This window comes from Dermochelys coriacea, chromosome 16 (assembly GCF_009764565.3).
Source record: "Dermochelys coriacea isolate rDerCor1 chromosome 16, rDerCor1.pri.v4, whole genome shotgun sequence".
Taxonomy (NCBI): Eukaryota; Metazoa; Chordata; order Testudines; family Dermochelyidae; genus Dermochelys; species Dermochelys coriacea.
Genome location: NC_050083.1, coordinates 11,809,762 through 11,831,712, shown reverse-complemented (window position 1 = coordinate 11,831,712; position 21,951 = coordinate 11,809,762). Strand labels below are relative to the sequence as shown.

The following is a 21,951-nucleotide window of genomic DNA, read 5'->3' as shown; positions in this document are numbered from 1 at the left end:
ATTTGACAAAGTCAGGAAATAGCTATGTCTGCTGTCAGCAACAACTTCCTGTCCCATTTTGCTTTTTATTCTAGAGTCCAACCTTCAACAAAATGAGTCACCATTTTGGTAGCCTGCAGTATTGCACGGCAACTAACTAGAACCCAAATACTGTTAATTTATTATTTGTATTAAACTAGCACCTTAGGGTCCTCAGTCATGGACCTGGACGCAGTTGTGCTAGATGCTGTACAAAACAAAAACATGGGCCCTGTCCCAAAGAGCTTACAATCTAAGTACTTTATTTTTATATGTTATACAGAAGTCAGATTAGACAATGTAACGTTTCCTTTTGGAATTAAAAAAAAAAAGTATGAATATCAAAGTGTGACAGGGTCAGGCCAGATGGCTACAGGAGAGTAATAGAAGGCAGATATATTAGTCCCAGGCTAAGTAGGTTCCTTTTCCCTGGGTAAGGTAATAGGGAAGGTTCCAGAACAATCAGAAACCTTCTGGAGACAATTAAGACAGACAGGCTGATTGGAACACCTGCAGCCAATCAAGGAGCTGCTAGAATCAATTAAGGCAGGCTAATCAGGGCACCTGGGTTTTAAAAAGGAGCTCACTTCAGTTTGTGGTGTGCGTGTGAGGAGCTTGGAGCAAGAGGCACTAGGAGCTGAGAGTGAGAAAGCATAATGTTGGAGGACCTTGGAGTACAAGCATTAGCAGACACCAGGAGGAAGATCCTATGGTGAGGATAAAGAAGGAGTTGGGAGGAGGCCATGGGGAAGTAGCCCAGGGAGTTGTAGCTGTTGCACAGCTGTTCCAGGAGGCTCTCTAGACAGCTGCATTCCACAGGGCCCTGGGCTGGAACCCGGAGTAGAGGCCGGGCCCAGATTCCCCCCAAACCTCCCAACTCCTGGTCAGTCACAGGAGGAGTTGACCTGGACTGTGGGTTCACGAAAACGGCCAAACTAAGGGCTGCCGTGAAGCTCCAAGGCAAGCAAATCCACCAATAAGTGCAAGACCCACCAAGGTACAGGAGGAACTTTGTCACAGAATTTATTTCAAATTTCTGCCAGGTCTTATCAATTACTGTCCATGTTTAGAAAGACTATTTCATAACCTCATATGAAGAAGAAAAAAAAAGTAAAGGGTAAAAGATTAGTGTGTGGTTTTGTTTTGTTTTTTTTTTCTTAGAGTGGAACAGAGCAGCAAAGAAGATCCTGAATTCATAATAAAACATGCTGGATTCAGAACTGTAGAAACAACATTCTCTACCCATTTAAAAAAAATTGTATGCAAATATCATAGCAGAGGTGTTCATAGGATGATGCAAGATTTTTAAAGCTTACTGCATAAAATGTCTCATTTCCCTTTGATTTACATCCGTTCATTGATCTAAACAGAAAAAAACCACTACATGGTGTTTGTTCTTTCTCTAATATTCTGTTGCTTGTCTTAAAAACAAGGCCAGGCCTGGGGGGAAATTCTGCCCCCGCTGAAGTCAATTGACTTCAGTAGGGTCAGGATTTCATCCTGAAATTTTGCAGATGTACGTTACTTAGGCCACAGTCTTGCAAAACATTTAAGCAAGCGAACAGACTCATTGTGGAGTTAATCACATACTTAAGTTTTTGCAGTATTAGGGTTTTAGATAAAGGAAGAATGATCTTGTGGGCAATATTTTGGACTGGGATCCAGGAGATTTGGGTTTAAGATCTGGGTCTCTGCAACAGACTCTCTGCGAGAATCCTTGGGCAAGTCACTTAATCTCTCTATACCTCAGTTACCCAACTCTAAAGTGGAGGTGAAAATACTTACACAAATTGTAATCATCTCACTGTTACTTATGTTTGCCCCATGTGTTGCTGTATCAACTTGCAGTCACTTGTAAGCTCTTTTGGGCAGGGACCACTTTTTTCTACATAACACTTCACATGACGGGGCCATGATCCAGATTGTGGCCTCCAGGTGCTACTGCAGTAGAAATAATTTAAGGTTATCTTTCCTGTACATGCAGTTATAAAGGGTACCCATCACATTCACATTATACATGGGCACACCTTAGAAGACTTGGATAGAAAGCAAACAACATTGCCCCAAAATAGAGAGTAAACACACTGCCACCCATGCATTCCATTTAAGGAGAGGGCTTCTAAAAGGAGTTATTTGAAAGTCACTGGTATGCCAGGTTGCGGGAGGAAGAGATGTTTGGAAGAAAAAAAAAGTCAAGTTTTTATGCTGGCAACCTATGCTTTGGTAACCAGGATGTGAGGGAGGTCTGAAGCCATGCACAGTGCAACACTCATCCTTGCTCTAGAAAGGGAGAAAAAAGAAAGGTCCAGTGTGTATTTTCAAGCAGTGCACTCTGGGAAATTATCAGTAATATTAATAGTTCTGGCAGAGGTAATCTATAGGGTACAGGTCAAAAAACGTGCAAGCTTATCAGAGACTGTGAATGGATGCTTCAGGAAAGGTAGCAAAGAAAAAGGTTGTGTTTTATATAGTTGAGATTTTGCTTTTTCCTTCCTGATGAAATGCTGGTTAAGGCACATTAGGAGAAAGGACCATTAGTTCCATGGCCAAGAATCTTATATCAGAGTCCAGTTGTAGGAAGTTTTCCCCCTTAATCACAATCCATAACTACTCTCTTCTCCTTAGTAGTGTACAATTTCCACTGGCATCAGTGATATGGTCCAGATAGCATGGCCCTACAGAGGCAAAAGGCAAAGCACATATAAGGAAAGGACCAGTAACAGATTCCTATCCCCAAATGCATGGGATTATGGAAATAATTCAACCTCTGAGTCAGTTCCTTATGCAGGCTCTTCCGGGCCAACCCAGCTACACACCTCCTCAGGGTGAGATGATAAAACATCATCAAACCTTAATTCAAGGAGAAGAGATGACCCTTCCATCCTGCTGTGAAGGAAACCATTTCACTAAACAACTGGCTAGACATTTCTGAGCCTAAGTAATTATTTGGGAAATCAATTAAGTTAGAAACGGAACAGGCCTATTAGAGATTGATGACCTTCCCTATTAGAAAAGGAGTATTTGTGGCACCTTAGACACTAACAAATTTATTTGAGCCTAGGCTTTCGTGAGCTACAGCTCACTTCATCAGATGCATTCGGTGGAAAATACAGTGGGGAGATTTATATATTCACACAGAGAACATGAAACAACGGGTTTTATCATGCACACTGTAAGGAGAGTGATCACTTAAGATGAGCCATCACCAGCAGGAGGCAGGGAGAAGGAGGAAAACCTTTCATGGTGACATGAGTCATTACACAAAGTAAAACTATTTCCCCCCCCCACTCCACCCCCCACTGTTCCTCAGACGTTCTTGTTAAGTGCTGGAAATGGCCCACCTTGCTTGTCACCATGAAAGGTTTTCCTCCTTCTCCCTGCTGGTGATGGCTCATCTTAAGTGATCACTCTCCTTACAGTGTGTATGATAAAAACCATTGTTTCATGTTCTCTGTGTGTGTATATAAATCTCCCCACTGTATTTTCCACCGAATGCATCCGAGGAAGTGAGCTGTAGCTCACGAAAGCTTATGCTCAAATAAATTTGTTAGTCTCTAAGGTGCCACAAGTACTCCTTTTCTTTTTGCGAATACAGACTAACACGGCTGCTACTCTGAAACCTTCCCTATTAGGTCACCCTATACCAGCACATATCTGTTCCTTCAGTGTATTCTCCAATAGTCTGTCCAGTTCACTTGATAAAACTTTTGTCTTGGCTCCCACAACTGGCAGCTCTAGGACCTCTATTTAAGCTTGTTCCTAACACCACTTACAGTTTTCACTGCTTCTTTTAAGCAACAAGCACTGTGTGAATGCAACAATTTCATGCTTGGGTCATCAAAACCATGAGCCTTTACCACTTGAGCTAAAGGAGTAATTCCATTAGTAATGTAGTAGTAGGTTCTTATCCTCTTATATAGGCCTGCCACTTGGAAGGGTATGTAATCCATTTAGTGTAATCCACACTAGCTCAATCAGGCCTGCCCTCTACACACACCAATGTAAAATATCACGAAGGACCTATAATTTAATCTCACCAGTACACCCCAATACACATGGACTTGATCACCCCAAACCTTATTCTTCAGACCTTGCTCTCTTCTTATATCTGCAATCTCTTTAAATTTCATGTGTGACTTTGTGAGGTAGGTCTGCCATTTAATCCTCACTTCTTGTGCAGACCTTTAAATATTTTTTTAAAATTCCAGCCAGATTCTTGGACTTGGCAGATAAACTGTGGGTCCCATAAGAGTTATATTTTCTCTGAAAGCCTTGAATGAAGCCTTTATAAAAAACTTCATTAATATTTCTACCTATATGCCTGCTCCCCACTTCCTGTTCAAGTCCAAACAGATTCTCCACACAGAACGACCTTTTGAAATTCACATATTTACTTCCCCCAAACAGTGAGAGTGTTACTGAGGAGCTTGTGGTGGAGTCAATTCATATGTGTGTTGTCCTGATGTCGTTTACAAAGATGAAGCCTTCTATTCATTGGAGATGAAAAAAATAGCAGAAGTAAGAGAGGCAGAATATAAAGCTGAAAATATCAGATCTATAGAGTTCTCTATTCTGGTCCTTGGCCACTTAAAGATTTCAGTCCACTTGCAATTATATTATATTATATTATATTTATATTAAAGAGTCATTATGGCTAATGCATTAAAGTATAGAAGAGGAAGTCAAAGCTGTTCTCAAGAATAAAGGTCAGAAATATTAAGACAGTTGTTCACAAAGCACTAAAAAAGTGTGGTGCTTTCTAAATATGTCTCCCATTCAGCAAGTTACATAAGCATGTGCCTGACTTGTAGCACATGGGTAATTCCACTCAAGTCCAGTTAGAAATGTGCTTAAATACCTTAGTGAATCAGGGCCTATGGGACAGATCCAACTCTCATTTAAGGCACTGGGAGCTTTTCCATTGACTTGACCTGAAGTTGGATCTGGCTCTCTATGCAGAGCTACAAGTAGAATTGTAAACTGGAAGTGTGTGTATACACACACACACACACACTCACACTTACACTTCTTTAATTTGTAGAAAGGTCAAGTTAGCAGCCTTGGAAGACACTATCAAAGCTTGAGTACCATTGGCAATAAAATATGGATAGCAGGATACAATGTGTACGACACCAGACTGAGAGAGACCTAAGTTCTACTCCCAGCTCTGCGATTTATCAAAGCCATTGGTGTTTGACTTCAGGCAAGTCATTGCAACTTGTGGGAATTGTAGTTTGATTGCCTTATGTCCCAGTTCTCCTCTAGAGGCTGGGCTCTCCATGCCTTTGTTTCCACATCTGCAAAATGGGAACAAAGATACTTAACCCTCTTTGTGAAGTGTTTGAGATCTACAGACTGCAAGTGCCATTACATAGAGTAATCCCATTGAAGTCAAGAGACTGCTCAGGTGCTTCAAATTTTCACATGCTTATGTACATTACATTTATACAATTATTAAAATAGGAAATCCAAGTAAGGCATTTTGACACTGACATCCACCCTTGATCAGGGAAAATGGACTGTGTATACTAGCAAGGAACAATCTGAGTATTCAGTTGTGTGATTTGGACATCACTGTATGGCCTCCATTTGAACACTGGGCCAAGAGGTTGCATTTTCCCCAATATGAGACACATGCCTATGAACAAAGCACAGTACACCTTTGTTACTTGGCTTTTATTGGTCTCCATCAGTATTAATGAGGGAATTTGGTGAAGCAATGAAGTATTTCTGATTTCCATTTACTGAGAGCACTAGCTGATGTCTGAGTGTGTTTAAAATAGCCCTTGGTCCAGTATAGCTCAAATTTGTTGATCTTTTGGTATACTGCAAACCCAGTGATTTGGGCAAGGGTCTGGGGAAGGTGGAAGTCTATCTCTTTATTTGCAGGGATTTGAGTTTTGCAGAAGCAAAGATAGGGTCATTTTAAAGTTGTGGACTGCATGGTCATTTTAATTAGGGTTGATCGAAAATTCTCTCTAAACTGTTTTGAAGGAAAATTGGGTTAACCATTAAACATTTGTTTAGACAACTGTTTGCTTTTCATGGAAAATTTTGATTTTTCCTAAAAAACAATAAAAACAAACAAATGAACAAAAAAACCCCAAAGAAATCCAAACAATTTTTGTTTGTTTAATTAGGCTATGCTGTCGCAGTGCCTCATGGGAGTTGTAGTTCAATTGTCTTATATCCCTTTTCTCCTCTATAGGCTAGACTTCCTGCACAGACTACATCTCCCATGATTTTCCATGATGCACTGCCTCTTGCCCAATGGGGAGCTCGTGGTGCTTTATGAAAGATGTAGTCCACTTAGGGAGTCTAGTCTATGTGGAAAAATGGGAACAGAAGGCAGCATTGTGCCATTTCTGAATCAAAATTTTTTTCAGCCACATTTTTCAATTTTCACCCCCAAAATTGAAATTCTGTGGGGGAAAACCCCCATTTTCCAACCAACTTTAGTACTAATTACCTATGAAGGTTGACTAGAGCCTGTGACAGGAGGGTTTGTTTTAAATATATGTCTCAGTGTTAAAAATCAAAATAAATAGAAGCTGCATCAGATTTTCACTAGGGAGACAGAATGGACTAGTGATTCAGTGCCATGCTGGAAACTAATATCTCCAGAGTACTAATCTCAGTGCTAACACCAACTTGCTGTGTGGTCTGGGACAGTACCTTTAACTTCTGTGCCTTAATTCCTCTATCTCATAGGTCTGTTGAAGCTTTGTTCATTAGTATCTACAAAGTGCTCTGATGGTCTCTAGCATGGAAGGTGCTCTAGAAGTACAAAGGACAGAGAAACATTCTGGCAGTTCTCTCTAAGACCTGCCTCTTTCACAAAGCCTTCGTATGTTAGGGCCTAATCCTGCAAGATGCTGAGCACCTCAGGTACTGCTTTGCATATTATTCCAAGTTAGCCCCCAAGACTCTTTGAGGTAGGGACCGCATACACTTTTTGCCCCTTAACCTTTACACATGCAGCACCATTAAAACTCCAAATATTTACATCAACACAGTATTTACCTTGACTGTGGTATTTGCCATGTCCCCTATACCTGGAATGGAAACACCACAGTAAATTTAATTATTGCTGCTGGAAGGGGGTACATGTTTAGTTTTTAATGACATCCCACTGTGATTATATAGACAGAAATGCAGTGCTAGATAATCCTTTGAAAGCGGCAAAGGCTAGTAATTTATCTATATACAGTATAAACAAGGATCTTTGTTTAAAAAGTAGTTGGCAGGATAAATAGAAGGCTGAATCTTAAGAACTTTTTTAAAGAAGGAAGGAACTGCTGAGGGAAGTATAAATGAAAAGTAGAACACATTTCACATAGCACCCTCAGGGCCGTCTTTAGAGTGGAAATAAAGCTCCCATATTAGATGTTTGTTAACATTGTGACAGGGATCAGACCGGTATACAAAACCCTAGTTGTGGTGCATTGACGTGCCGAGATAAGGCTGTCCCTTATCAGCAATACTGTTTTCTTTCAGCAAGGAAGGGGTTCTGTATATACAAGCAGAGGATGGAAGTCAATGAAAACAGAGGTCTGGAGAGGCCTGAATAGGTATTTTGTGCTGTAAATCTAGCTTGGAGCTGGTTTTTTGGGTGTGGAAAAATCAAATACTGATCTCCCACTGATGCTCCTTGGCAGTGGGATAAGTCACTCATTTATTTAAGCTCGTCCACAAAGCTGCTGTGTAACATGGCAGAAGTCTTTTCAAAAAGTTACACCAGCCTGACACATCTAACAGGCAAACAGCGAGTGCTTCGTCACCACCCCAACCAGTCCTCATGTCCCTGCTCAAAATATCACCAAGCACACGCCTGTTAGTAGGCAATTCCCACAGCATTCGTCAGGCGGCTCTTTGAACTAGGCAAGAAAAGAATATTTGTGCAGAGGAAAGGGGGGTGGAAAATCATCATCTTTTTGTCTGTGCCAATAAAAGTCCTCTCTTGAAAGAACCATGCCTCCAATGGCCCTTTCACTCCTTACCTGGAAACCTGAGTCACGCTGTCAATGCGGATCTGCCAGCAGCTGTGCTCCATGCACTCCATGTACATGGGGGAGTTGAAGCCTCCAGGAAGTTTTCACTCTCTCCAAAGAGAGAACAGAGAGAATGGTTTTGAACAAGGTAACGGGGCTTGAAACGAGCCAGAATGGGCTGTGTTGCTGAGCATCAGCACTGCCTCTGATTTCAAGCTTGCTAAAGTGGAAGAAAGCCGTAGACTCCCCCTGATCCAAGCTCACAAGTACAACTGGTACTCACTGGAATCCTTCCATGGATCAGAGACAATACCTGGCCCTTCCCGAGTGAGCACTCTGCTATGGATTGAAGGCAGGTCATGGGGTAGCAGAATCTAAGACCTTGCTTAGAAAAGCAGGGCTCTTCTGCAGAGTCACACTAGGCTCAGGTGTTAAATCAATGAACTAAGACTGAGAGCAATTATTGCTGAGTCATGCTGGCAGGCGAGTCCAGTTAGCTCCAACTAGTATATAAAAGGAAATGGGGCAAGAGCCTGACATGGAAACCCTAGAAACAGCCTAGTTAGAGGAGAAAGTGAGACTGAGGTTTATATTGGGTATGCATCAGCAGTTACAAGGTTATCCCTCTGCCAGAAATATTAATAACGTTAAGCAAAGAAGTGAGATCAAGGCATGATGCAAGACACTTACTTTGTCACTTCCCCTGAACTTCCATGGAGCAGAGTTAGGCCCATTCCAATGGCTTTTGAAAATCCCATCCAATATTATGACATGTTTTCCCTCATCCATTGCTAGATCAGCCACTGGTACCAAAACAGTTTCTAGATCAGAAAGTATGCCGAGATGGATCAAGAGAAACTGTGGAACTCATGTGTAGCCCCCCTCAATCTCCCTCCCCCTCAAATTAAAAAGGTAGGTTCAAGAAAGGACAGCAACTGAGGAAGTTGTAAACATCCAGAAAGGCAATTTTGAATAAGGTGTAGTTGCTGTTTGCTCCAGTCTGGCTGGCTCCTCATACTCTTTGAGGGAGAAGATAACCTGCCTTAATAAAGGGTTCAGCATTTCTCCACTGGCTTTAATCAGCCACAGAAGTGCATGGTACCTTATCACAGGTAGCAAGTCAAGCTCACTGAGAACCTTGGTAAGTGAAAGGCAAAGTGCATCCTTCCCAACCTGTAAAAATCAGCACATTCTTCTTTCCTGCTCTGTCACTCTTCCCACAGAGTCAGAGGGGTCAGAGCAGATCAAATCCAAGTCAATCTCTGCAACACACTTTACAGTTCCCTACAGACTCAAGTTATACAAAGACTGGGGAGAACTTTCAGAAAATGCAAACAACATTTTTAGGATTATTTTTTAAAACCACATAGAACTACCCTCCAACAAACATTCATTATCACATAATAAAACAAATCATTAGAAGAGCCATATAATTCTGGGCATCTGATATAATTACTTTTTATGGGCATCTTTATGGAAATCACCAAATAAACTGTTCCTGTAAAAAGTGAGTGGTTCTGAAAGGAGGTTTTCTGTCAACTGGCTGGCACACAGTACGGCACCTTATGCAGGTTTTCTGGAAACCAACCAGGACCAACAAGGAGTCTAAGCTTCGCCTGGCGCAAAATTCCCTCACTTCTGAGCAAATTTCATGGTGAAAAAGTGCTCCAAAATTATGAAGTGATGGGGGTTAGTGTGTGTGGGAGAAAACCCGAAGTATAATAACCAAAGTAGATAACTAGACTTGAAACAGCTAAGAGCATCTCTTCGCTATGTCATAAGTCCCTCTGGAGTTTTCAGAGATGCAGAATTCAGAAGGGCGAGTAAGCATTTGTATTTCCGCATGGCTGGCGTCTGTCTGGAATGCCACTTAAGGTTCAAATATTTCAGCCGTATTAAAAAGTAAATTTCAACGTTTACCTAGGTCACCCTGGTTTTTAAAGCACACACACACACACCACACAGGCATTGAGAGTCTTGCTTAACCTTTACCAAATGCTTTGAGATCTTTGGATCTCAGCATTAATTTTTGTGGATTGTATATTACTATATTAAGGAACAGAGTGCACATGTTGTGCTTGGTTGGATGGCAGCCCTTTCATACGCCCAGGGTGCTATTTTATTTTGTGTTCTGAAAGGAAAGTGTGCTGATATTAGATGCTTACCACCTCTCTGCTGCTTAATGGATCAGACATGCTGGCCAGAACACACTTCTAGTGCTACAGGATGCACTACGTACATCATGATGGCCCACCGCAATTTCAGCATAATCCTGTTGCAGTCTGCTTCAGCGTACACACTCAAATGCGAGGCCAGAAGTGGAGTGGTAAAGGCAAGGAGTATGTTTTATCTAGAGGCATTGTAGCAATGCCACTTACCCTATGGAGCTAGCTGCTGCCTCCATTTCCCCTTGTTCAGGTTGGACTCACTGCCATACCCATTTCTCTTTCAGGGCCTAGTCGTATTCTTCAACATAAAACTTCAGCAAATCATCAAAACAAAAGTAGTTCCTCTGCTACAGCTCCCAGAGCTTTTCTTCTCTGCCTCTCTCAGCCCCTTCAGAACCTCTTCTGCCTCCTACAATCACTCTTACAACTGAGCTCTGAAAGGGGCAGTACATCCAGTTACATGCAACTATGTAACTTTATCTCCATTTAAATCTTCATCCTTCTTTAACCCCCTTCCTCCATCCGTTGTAATAAATGTCCTATGTTTATTCAATTTAGGCCCCAATCCTGCAATGAATTCCATGCAGAGTCCCACTGAAATCTGGGAGGCTTCCCATACGGGTAGTGGTATAGCTGTCTAGAAACAGTATTGCCAATCCCACATTTAAAAAAAAACAAAACCAAAAAACCACAACAACATCATGAGATAGAATTTATTCTTTTTAAAACCAGTCTTCTTTTCAATTTTACTTCTGGTGTATGAACTTTTCAGTTTCACCTTTTTAAGCTTCTATACACAACTAAATAGGCTCATTAATTTTTTTTAAATCCTGAAATTCTTACCTATTAATATGACTCCAGGAGTGGGGCTTAAAGAAAAAAGCCCACCAACTATCACAAGACTTGCACTAAAATGGTGAGAGTTGGCAATACTGTCAGAAGCTCAGTGCAAGATCAGGGCTTTCAACTGCAATTTCTATAAAGTAGGGACTGTATCTTCATTTCTGTAATGTATCATGCAATTATATGCTGTTACACAAACATGTAAGTTAATAACACCACCTCCTCCTGAATGAAGATATTTTCCCCACCACCATAAGTCTTTGCTGATGTAGCCTGACAGTGGCAAGACTTCAATTTGTCTTCATATAGGGACATTCCCAGTGGCCTAAACACATTGGTAGAGATTATTTGATGTCTTTTCTTTTTTTAAGTAGGGTAGGATTGCTTCTTGCCATCAGAACTGAAAAGCAGCTCCATGGGCTTTCTAGGGAAATGCTATAAGGTTATCACAGAGAATAAACTCTTTGAAATCAATTTTTCTCCCCCTGCTTTAAGAGGCTCAGAACAGATCTAATAAATTGGGGAAAAAAAACAAAAAACTTTCTAAACTGTGGGTAATCAAATGAACCTCAAATATGCTTTTTGTACCACACCATCGGCTGAGGTCCCAAGAAAATAATGGAGAACTACATTAACAATGAAGTTTTGATGGGACAGTAAATTACCTAGCAATGCAAGAATGACTCATAAGTCAAGCAGAGAGGGAGTCTTAGCTATATGGCAAATCCTTCACACATCATAGCCCAACTCATGGCATGGTATCATGGTGATCAGGGCATCATTTGCTGTAGGGCAAGGCATAGGTCTATACGCTCCACTTCCTGCCCCACATTCAGACTTTGCAGGATATTATATAATGTGACGGTCTATATGCTGACAACTTCACCCCTCTCCCACCACTAGAATTTTTCTGAAATGACACTGCAGTCCAGATAAACATTCGATAGCCAGTAAACAAAACAATTTTCCAAGTGTGCCCCTACCTGTATTGAAGAGTTGAATAAAATCAGAGTATACACACACACACACACACACACACACACACTATTGTTGCTACAGAGCTTTGCCAGGAAACCATTATTGTTATCTTCCCTAAATCAAAATGAAAGATACCTACGGCACATGGGATTTTGACTTTACCAGATTTGAGCAGGGATGAGTCTAACTGCTAAGTTTAGCTTGGCATCTAAACTTTCCCGAAGTTGGAATCAGGGATTTTGCTACGGGGCCATTTCTAGGTTTGAAGCAACCTAATATTTTATGGAACCAGTTGTTTGGCTTGTCTAAGTTAAACATGGCTCTGGAATATTTTTCTACAGTCATTACCACTCTAAGACAACCAATAAAAGCAATTACATGAATTGACTGCTCTTTGACTGGATGGCTCTATCTCAAGTTATTTCCCTTTCCAGTAATGGGAGGAAAAATGATCAGAGAAAAGCAGCCATCAAATTTTACCCTTAATTATCCATCAGATGATCATATGTCATCGTCAAACATAATGACAGTGAGACCATGGTAATTTTTTTTTTAATATATGCCAAGCAAGGGGAAAGTGTCTCATGTATTCTCCCTTAACGCAGTACCAAAAGTTATTACAAACACTACAGTGTAAGAACACAGTCTGGAAATGGATCTGGAACACATTTGTCTGTCTGTTCCCTGACCAACTATCTTTCCACATGATTGAAAAATCAAAGCCTGTGAAATAGCATGTAAAATTCTCCTAAAATCCCCCCAAAAAGTTATTCTCTTTTTGTTATGCAAGTTTCAGTGATAGGAATGGAAATGGCAACTTAAGTGAACATTTGGGTGGATGGATTGTGTAGGTTACAGGTGCAGCTTATTATATCTTTACAATATAGTTCTTCAGCACATTTGAAATCAAAACAACTTATCCTGGGCCAATGCGGAGAACAAGAATTAATGTGTACTGGACTCTGATTACAATTATTCTGTTTTCTGGGATACTCAGGGCTATAAGTTCCCATGCCACAGCGGAGGAAATGGAAGTAGCAACTTGATATGGAAAGCACTACGGAAGCCTCTTAGCTGAAAGAAAGATGCCCACCAGCTTGAGTCGGTCTACTTCTGATCAGAAGAATATGATCAGTGTCCCTGAACTCAGCAGGAAAAAAGGGTTGTGGTCAGTGGTCCAGTGGGAGGAGCTGGAACAGACCACATGTTCTATCCACACTCCTCCTGCAAACTGCAGCCATTCCTGCAGGAGACCAGGAGCAAATTTACCATGAAACAAACCGTGCATTGGCAGAGGACCTCCCAAAATGTAGGACAAATATCTGACAACCTGCCCGAGTCCCGGCCAGCGGCACAGCAGGGCTCAGGCAGGCAGGCTGCCTGCATGACGTGGCCCCATGCTGCTCTCTGCGTGCCCCCGGGGGAGTTGGGGGGAAGCAGCTCCACGTGCTGTTCCCACCCCAGGAAGCGCACAGAGACCCGCTGCCCCCCTTCTCCCAAGGAGTACGCAGAGACATGCCAGCAGCAGGGCTAAGGCAGCTCCCTGCCCACTCTGCCTCCCTCCCTCCACACCGCTTCACTCACAGAAGCGGCCGGCACATCCCTGTGATCCCTGGGGGGGGAGGGGGTGTGTCTCTGTGCACTGCCTCCACCCTGAAGGCCAACTCTGCAGTTCCCATTGGCCGGGAACTGTGGCCAATGGGATCTGTGAAGGCGGTGCCTCCAGGCAGCTGCGCACACAGACCCCTTGCCCCTGCCCCGCCTAGGAGCCACTGCCAGAGGGGTGTGTGTGCTGGTTGCTTTGGAAGTGGCGCTGCCCAAGGTAAGCGCCACCTCCCCTGCCTCCCTCCCGCATCCCAACCCAGAGCCGTCCTTACCCATATGCAAAGTTCGCAGCTGCATGGGGCACCAGGAAATTTGGGGCACTGAATTTCCAACTGTGTGCTGCTCCAGCCCTTGCTCTGGCTCTTCCCCATGGCCCCTGCTCCTGCCCCGCCTCTTCCCACCCCGCTCCACCCCCACCCCCCTGAGGAGTGCAGCAGGGCTGGGCCTACACTCACCGGTGGTGGGAAGTGCAGCGACCTGGCCTCATCTGCACTGCCAGTGAGTGCTGGGGGATGGTTCCTCCCTGTCCCCCAAGCCAGCTCCCTCGCTACCCCATGGAGGCCTGGGGCCTGCCCCACCCCCACCCCGCAGTGGGGCTGCATAGGGCCCCAGAATTGCTAGGGACAGCGCTGCACCAACCCCCTTCCCCAGCCCAGAGCCTACACCCAAACTTCCTCCCAGAACCTACACCCCCCTCTTGCACCCAACCCCCTGCCCCAAATCAAGGTACCTCACTTTATTTTCATTTACTTCCCCATTACTTATAATATAGGAGGAAGATGGAGAAAAAAAAGAATGAACAATAGGGGGGAGATGAGAGAATGTTCTTTTTCTTGGCTGGGTCCTAAGGGGTGTGGCACAAAATGAAGCTGCGCACATGCCCAGCGCCCCACAAACTCTAAATCTGCCACTGCAGGAGACATCATTGCAAGTTACAACTATCCTCTGTCCCAGGGTCCTCAAATACCAACAGGGTTAGAGCACAAAGTAGGCCATTATGCTGTGAGTGAGCCAATGAAAATATCAACAGGGAAGCCTCTAGTGTTGGAGGTAGACAGTTTGTGGAGACATGCCACAATGGACATATTGTGACATTGACTGGGCTAATCTTTCAGTTCATTTCCCTCAATATCTGCCGATGACACTTTATTTTCTGGCCAACATTTGTAGAAGCTAGTGCACAAATTCAGCAATACTCTGTAGCATAAATTTCTCGATTGTCCTTCAAATATAGCCTCCTCCCATGTCCATGCCTTTCCCAATCTGAACTAGACTCTCAGCCCCACACGCTTGTGTAGAACCCAAAGTCTCTCCCCCAACTCCCCCCACCTTCATGAAGTTTGGCTTTCATATCAACAGCAAGATAATAAAGTTCAGCTCCAGCCTTCGTGGTAGATTTGGCTGCTCCTAGGGTTCCTCCCTTAGGGTATGTCTACACTACGAAATTAGGTCAAATTTATAGAAGTCGGTTTAGAAAGCATTTTTATATAGTCGAGTGTGTGTGTCCCCACACAAATGCTCTAAGTGCACGTAGTCGGTGGACTGTGTCCACAGTACCAAGACAACAGTCGACTTCCGGAGCTTTGCACTGTGGGTAGCTATCCCACAGTTGCCGCAGTCTCCACCACCCATTTGAATTCTGGGTAGAAATCCCAATGCCTGATGGGGCTAAAACATTGTCGCGGATGGTTCTGGGTACATATCATTAGGACCCCATTCCCTCCCTCCGTAAAAGCAAGGGCAGACAATCGTTTTGCGCCTTTTTTCTTGAGTTACCTGTGCAGACGCCATACCACGGCAAGCATGGAGCCCGCTCAGCTAACCATCATCGTATGTCTCCTGGGTGCTGGCGGACATGGTACTGCATTGCTACACAGCAGCAGTTTATTGCCTTTTGGCAGCAGACAGTGCAGTATGACTGGTAGCCGTCGTCGACATAGTCCTGGGTGCTCTTTTAACTGGGTGCCTGGGCAAAAATGGGAGTGACTCAGCCAGGTCATTTCCTTTGTTTTGTCTCATGGCGATTGAGTCCTACCGGCAGTGCACTGTCCTTTAATCTGCTGCTAGCAGAAGACGATGGCCAGTAGTCATACTGCACCGTATTCTGCCGAGCACCCAGGAGGTGACGATGGCTAGCGGTCGTACTGCACAGTCTGCTGCCAGCATGATGTATAAAGATAGATGAAGTGGCTCAAAACAAGAAATAGACCAGATTTGTTTTGTATTCATTTTCTCCTCCTCCCCTCTGTGAAATCGACGGCCTGCTAAACCCAGTTTTGAGTTCTATCCTTGAGGTTTTGAGTTCTATCCTTGAGGCGGCCATTCAGTTTCTCGCAAAGCCACTCCCTTTGTTGATTTTAATTCCCTGTAAGCCATGTCGTCAGTCGCCCCTCCCTCCGTCAGGGCAACAGCAGACAATCGTTCCACGCCTTTTTTCTGTGCAGACGCCATACCACAGCAAGCATGGAGCCCGCTCAGATCACTTTGGCAATTAGGAGCACATTAAACACCACACGCATTATCCAGCAGTATATGCAGCACCAGAACCTGGCAAAGTGAAACCGGGTGAGTAGGCGACATCAGCGTGGTGATGAGAGTGATGAGTACATGGACACAGACTTCTCTCAAAGCACGGACCCTGCCAATGTGGGCATCATGGTGCTAATGGGGCAGGTTCATGCGGTGGAACGCCGATTCTGGGCTCGGGAAACAAGCACAGACTGGTGGGACCGCATAGTGTTGCGGGTCTGGGACGATTCCCAGTGGCTGCGAAACTTTCGCATGCGTAAGGGCACTTTCATGGAACTTTGTAAACTTGCTTTCCCCTGCCCTGAGGCGCAAGAATACCAAGATGAGAGCAGCCCTCACAGTTGAGAAGCGAGTGGCAATAGCCCCGTGGAAGCTTGCAACGCCAGACAGCTACCGGTCAGTCGGGAATTAATTTGGAGTGGGCAAATCTACTGTGGGGGCTGCTGTGATGCAAGTAGCCAACACAATCAAAGATCTGTTGATATCAAGGATAGTGACCCTGGGAAATGTGCAGGCCATAGTGGATGGCTTTGCTGCAATGGGATTCCCTAACTGTGGTGGGGCCATAGACGGAACCCATATCCCTATCTTGGCAATGGAGCACCAAGCCAGCGAGTACATAAACTGCAAGGGGTACTTTTCAACAGTGCTGCAAGCACTGGTGGATCACAAGGGATGTTTCACCAACATCAATGTGGGATGGCTGGGAAAGGTACATGATGCTCGCATCTTCAGGAACTCTGGTCTGTTTCAAAAGCTGCAGGAAGGGACTTTCTTCACAGACCAGAAAATCACCATTGGGGATGTTGAAATGCCTATAGTTATCCTTGGGGACCCAGCCTACCCCTTAATGCCATGGCTCATGAAGCCATACATAGGCAGCCTGGAGAGTAGGCAGGAGCTGTTCAACTACAGGCTTAGCAAGTGCAGAATGGTGGTAGAATGTGCATTTGGACGTTTAAAAGCGCGCTGGTGCTGTTTACTGACTCGGTTAGACCTCAGCAAAACCAATATTCCCACTGTTATTACTGTTTGCTGTGCGCTCCACAATATCTGTGAGAGTAAGGGGGAGACGTTTATGGTGGGGTGGGAGGTTGAGGCAAATCACCTGGCTGCTGGTTACGCACAGCCAGACACCAGGGCGGTTAGAAGAGCACAGAAGGGTGCAGTGCGCATCAGAGAAGCTTTGAAAACCAGTTTCATGACTGGCCAGGCTACGGTGTGAAAGTTCTGTTTGTTTCTCCTTGATGAAATCCCCTGAACCCTTGGTTCACTCTACTTCCCTGTAAGCTAACCACCCTCCCCACTTCCCTTTGATCACCGCTTGCAGAGACAATAAAGTCATTGTTGCTTCACATTCATGCATTCTTTATTAATTCATCATACAAATAGGGGGATAATTACCAAGGTAGCCCAGGAGGGATGGTGGAGGAGGGAAGGACAAGGCCACACAGCACTTTAAAAGGTTAAAACTTATTGAATGCCAGCCTTCTGTTACTTGGGCAATCCTCTGGGGTGGAGTGGCTGGGTGGCCGGAGGCCCCCCCCCACCGCTTTCTTGGGCATCTGGGTGAGGAAGCTATGGAACTTGGGGAGGAGGGTGGTTGGTTATACAGGGGCTGTAGCGGCAGTCTGTGCTCCTGCTGCCTTTCCTGCAGCTCAACCATACGCTGGAGCATATTAGTTTGATCCTCCAGCAGCCTCAGCATTGCATCCTGCCTCCTCTCACCACGCTGCCACCACCTTTCAGCTTCAGCCCTCTCTTCAGCCCGCCACCTCTCCTTCTGGTCATTTTGTGCTTTCCTGCACTCTGACATTGTCTGCCTCCATGCATTCATCTGTGCTCTGTCAGTGTGGGAGGACAGCATGAGCTCAGAGAACATTTCATCGCGAATGCGTTTTTTTCGCCTTCTAATCTTCGCTAGCCTCTGGGAAGGAGAAGATCCTGTGATCCTTGAAACACATGCAACTGGTGGAGAAAAAAAGGGACAGTGGTATTTGAAAAGACACATTTTATAGAACAAGGGGTACACTCTTTCATAGTAAACCTTGCTGTTAACATTACATACATAGCACATGTGCTTTCGTTCCAAGGTCGCATTTTGCCTCCCCCCACTGCGTGGCTAACAGCGGGGAACATTTCTGTTCAGCCATAGGCAAACAGCCCAGCAGGAACGGGCACCTCTGAATGTCCCCTTAAGAAAAGCACCCTATTTCAATCATGAATGATATCACTCTCCTGAGGATAATACAGAGAGATAAAGAACAGATGTTGTTTGAACACCAGCAAACATACACTGCAATGCTTTGTTCTACAATGATTCCCGAGTACGTGCTACTGGGCTGGAGTGGTAAAGCGTCCTACCATGGTGGATGGAATAAGGCTGCCCTCCCCAGAAACCTTTTGCAAAGGCTTTGGGAGTATATCCAGGAGAGCCACGAATGCCAGGGCAAATTAATCATTAAACATGCTGGCTTTTAAACCTTGTATAGTATTTTAAAAGGTACACTCACCAGAGGTCTCTTCTCCGCCTGGTGGGTCCGGGAGGCAGCCTTGGGTGGGTTCGGGGGGTACAGGCTCCAGGTCCAGGGTGAGAAACAGTTCTTGGTTGTCGGGAAAACTGGTTTCTCCGCTTGTTTGCTGTGAGCTATCTACAGCCTCCTCATCGTCTTCCTCATCCCCAAAACCTGCTTCCGTGTTGCCTCCGTCTCCATTGAAGGAGTCAAACAACACGGCTGGGGTAGTGGTGGCCAAACCCCCTAAAATGGCATGCAGCTCATCATAGAAGCAGCATGTTTGGGGCTCTGACCTGGAGCGGCCGTTCGCCTCTCTGGTTTTCTGGTAGGCTTGCCTAAGCTCCTTAAGTTTCATGCGGCACTTCTTCGGGTCCCTGTTATGGCCTCTGTCCTTCATGCCCTGGGAAATTTTCACAAATGTTTTGGCATTTCGAAAACTGGAACGTAGTTCCGATAGCACGGATTCCTCTCCCCATACAGCAATCAGATCCCGTACCTCCCGTTCGGTCCATGCTGGAGCTCTTTTGTGATTCTGGGATTCCATCATGGTCACCTCTGCTAATGAGCTCTGCATGGTCACCTCTGCTGATGAGCTCTGCATGGTCACCTGCAGCTTGCCACACTGGCCAAACAGGAAATTGAAATTCAAAAGTTCGCGGGCCTTTTCCTGTCTACCTGGTCAGTGCATCTGAGTTGAGAGTGCTGTCCAGAGCGGTCACAATGGAGCACTCTGGGATAGCTCCCGGAGGCCAATACCATCTAATTGCGTTCACAGTACCCCAAATTCGACCCAGCAAAACCGATTTCAGCGCTAATCCCCTTGTCATGGGTGGAGTAAGGAAATCGATTTTAAGAGCTCCTTAAGTCAAAAGAAAGGGCTTCGTCATGTGGATGGGTTCAGGGTTACATCAATTTAATGCTGCTAAATTCAACCTCAACGCCTAGGGTAGGCCAGGGCTTAGGACTGCTCAGCCCATACTCTAGAACTTCTCCCCCAGTAAGTCCCTTCCACCTCTCTTCTATCCAACAAGTAACAAGCCACCTACACCTCATTGAATAAGCAGAACACATTTAATGCTTCACCTCTGCTAGCAATGTGGGATGTTGCAGGCAAACGCTGACAGACTTATCACCCTCCTAGCACTGCGTGTTTGAGGCTATTGAATTGAGTATTGCCACCATTGTTTTCTTACTTTTGGCACAATTCTTGAACATATCATTTCTTCTTTTTGAACCAGTTTCCCCATCTTACTTATAGGGGTGGGGAGCGGAGAAAGACAAGGAGGGGGAAAAGTCTCAAATAATGTCCTTAACTTTCAAAAACCTCAACCTCGACTTGTAGAAACTAAATTGATATTCCTGGCTAGGGCTGTATGTTTTTGTTGCATTTCATATGTACAAGTGAAAGTCTCTTTTATGTGCTGCCTACAAAGAGGTTGCCAACAAAGTTTGTTGATGTTCATGGAACTATGGATTAACTGTCCAAACTGCTGGCATTTGCCACTTGTAGGCAGCGTGATGAATTGTGCTTCTACGGACAAGTTAGTATTACATCATAAATTGTTCATGTGAAGTTTTGTTATTTAAATTTTAAATGCATGACTGACTTTAACATGTCTGCAAGATGATCCATCACCCTGGAGATCTGGATCTTTAAAAATAGCAGCAATTCAAAAGCCATACGGTAGAATTTACATAATAGTTGATAAATAATAGTCCTCCTTAGGAAATTAGGTCACAAGATTATTCTATTTGCAAAGAGAAAGTCCAACCAAATGGAGCTGGTAATGTCTAGTATATATAGACTAGGAAAGATGAAATTTTCAAAGTACTTAGGTTAGCATTGATAGTAGACTGCAGAAACTCTAGAGTGTTTGTTGAGATTATTTTAAAAGAACCAAGGCCAAGATTTTCAAAGGCCTAGTGATTTTGTGGCCAGCCTGGCTCAGATTTCAGGGCCTGGCTCCTCATTTTGAGACACATTGAAGGGGTCTGATTTTTTGATGCTTACTACTTTTGGAAATTCAAGTATTTGGAGGGTTGCAAGTGGGAGGACCAAAAAATCCTCAGTTACTCTTGCAAGTCTTGGGCTGGTCTGTCTCCATATTCAGAATTCCTTGAATTTTATCCAGCATTTCAATCCCAGATGCCACAATTAAAAAAATATTGGCTAAATCAATGAGTAATCAATTAGATGTATCTGATCAATAGTCTCCAGAATATGGCTTTAGTCATATAAAATTCATCCTGACCCTAGTCCGTAGTTTCCTTTGGCACAGATGCATGTGCATTGATAGCCAGTATAATTTAAATCTAGGGAGCATAACAACACAAATTTCTCTTTTTCATACACAGTATCTCTACTGTAAATAGGGTCTAGTCTCAGCTAATCGGAGCACTGAATGCCCCCCCGCACTTTCTGCTGCTTTTCCATTTACCATCACATATTTCATATGCTACATCCAGAAGCACCACCATCATAGGGCCGTGTTATAACTCTCATTTGCCATGATTGCTACAGAAAATTTGACAATAATTAGGCAGCTGCTGGGCTGATACCATTGTTCATCACGCTGACCAATATTGTCTCATGGTTTCCTTGTAGTCCCCCATTTGTCTCACACTTAGACTGTGCACTTTTGGGAATAGGCCTTTTTTCTTCTGTGCTTGTACAGCACCTAGCACAGCTGGTCTAGGGCTGGGGCTCCTATGTGATATACAAGTAATAATAATGCCAAGAACTCACCACAGGCTACCTCTGGAGTCAGGTTAACCCCAGTCAGTTTCGGTCTTCAGAAAGACTTGAGTTTCTGGAAACTCAACTAGTTGAAGGTGCCAAATCCTTCTCCCACAGTTTAGAAAGCCATTTTCCAGAATAGTCCAGTATGGCATAATTCATACAACCAGCATGCACACATTAGATTACTCAAGATTTTCTCTTGTCGACTAATGGTCCAGAATCTTTTACTGATGGGGAGTTCAAGGAGGTTTAGTTTAGCACCCTGGAGTTTTGATTAGCACCCAGGAGATACCCACATTATGGGTATCTACTGGGTTACTGAAGATTGCTCAGAGAACAGACCAACCTTTCAGACCTAAGATGAAGATAATTGTGTAAGATAACATCGCCGAATGGTCACAACCAGTCCAATGGTCACTACTAGTTGAGCTGGCTAGAGCCCATACTTTGGCTTTCTTTTTTTGGCTCCCAGCCACTCATCATCATGAGCTTTACCTGGCACAAATAGCTCATCTGTGCAGAAGACTCAGGGAGTTAGCAAAGGATTCTCTTCTCTGTTTCAT

General features: G+C 44.2%; 1 protein-coding gene across 1 annotated transcript in view; it reads right to left on the bottom strand.

The window, feature by feature from the left end:
• The window catches only part of LOC119844294 (collagen alpha-1(XXVII) chain B-like), a 307,212-nt gene that overhangs the window by 268,046 nt on the left and 17,215 nt on the right, over positions 1 to 21,951 (bottom strand). The gene's annotated exons all lie outside the window — the stretch shown is intronic.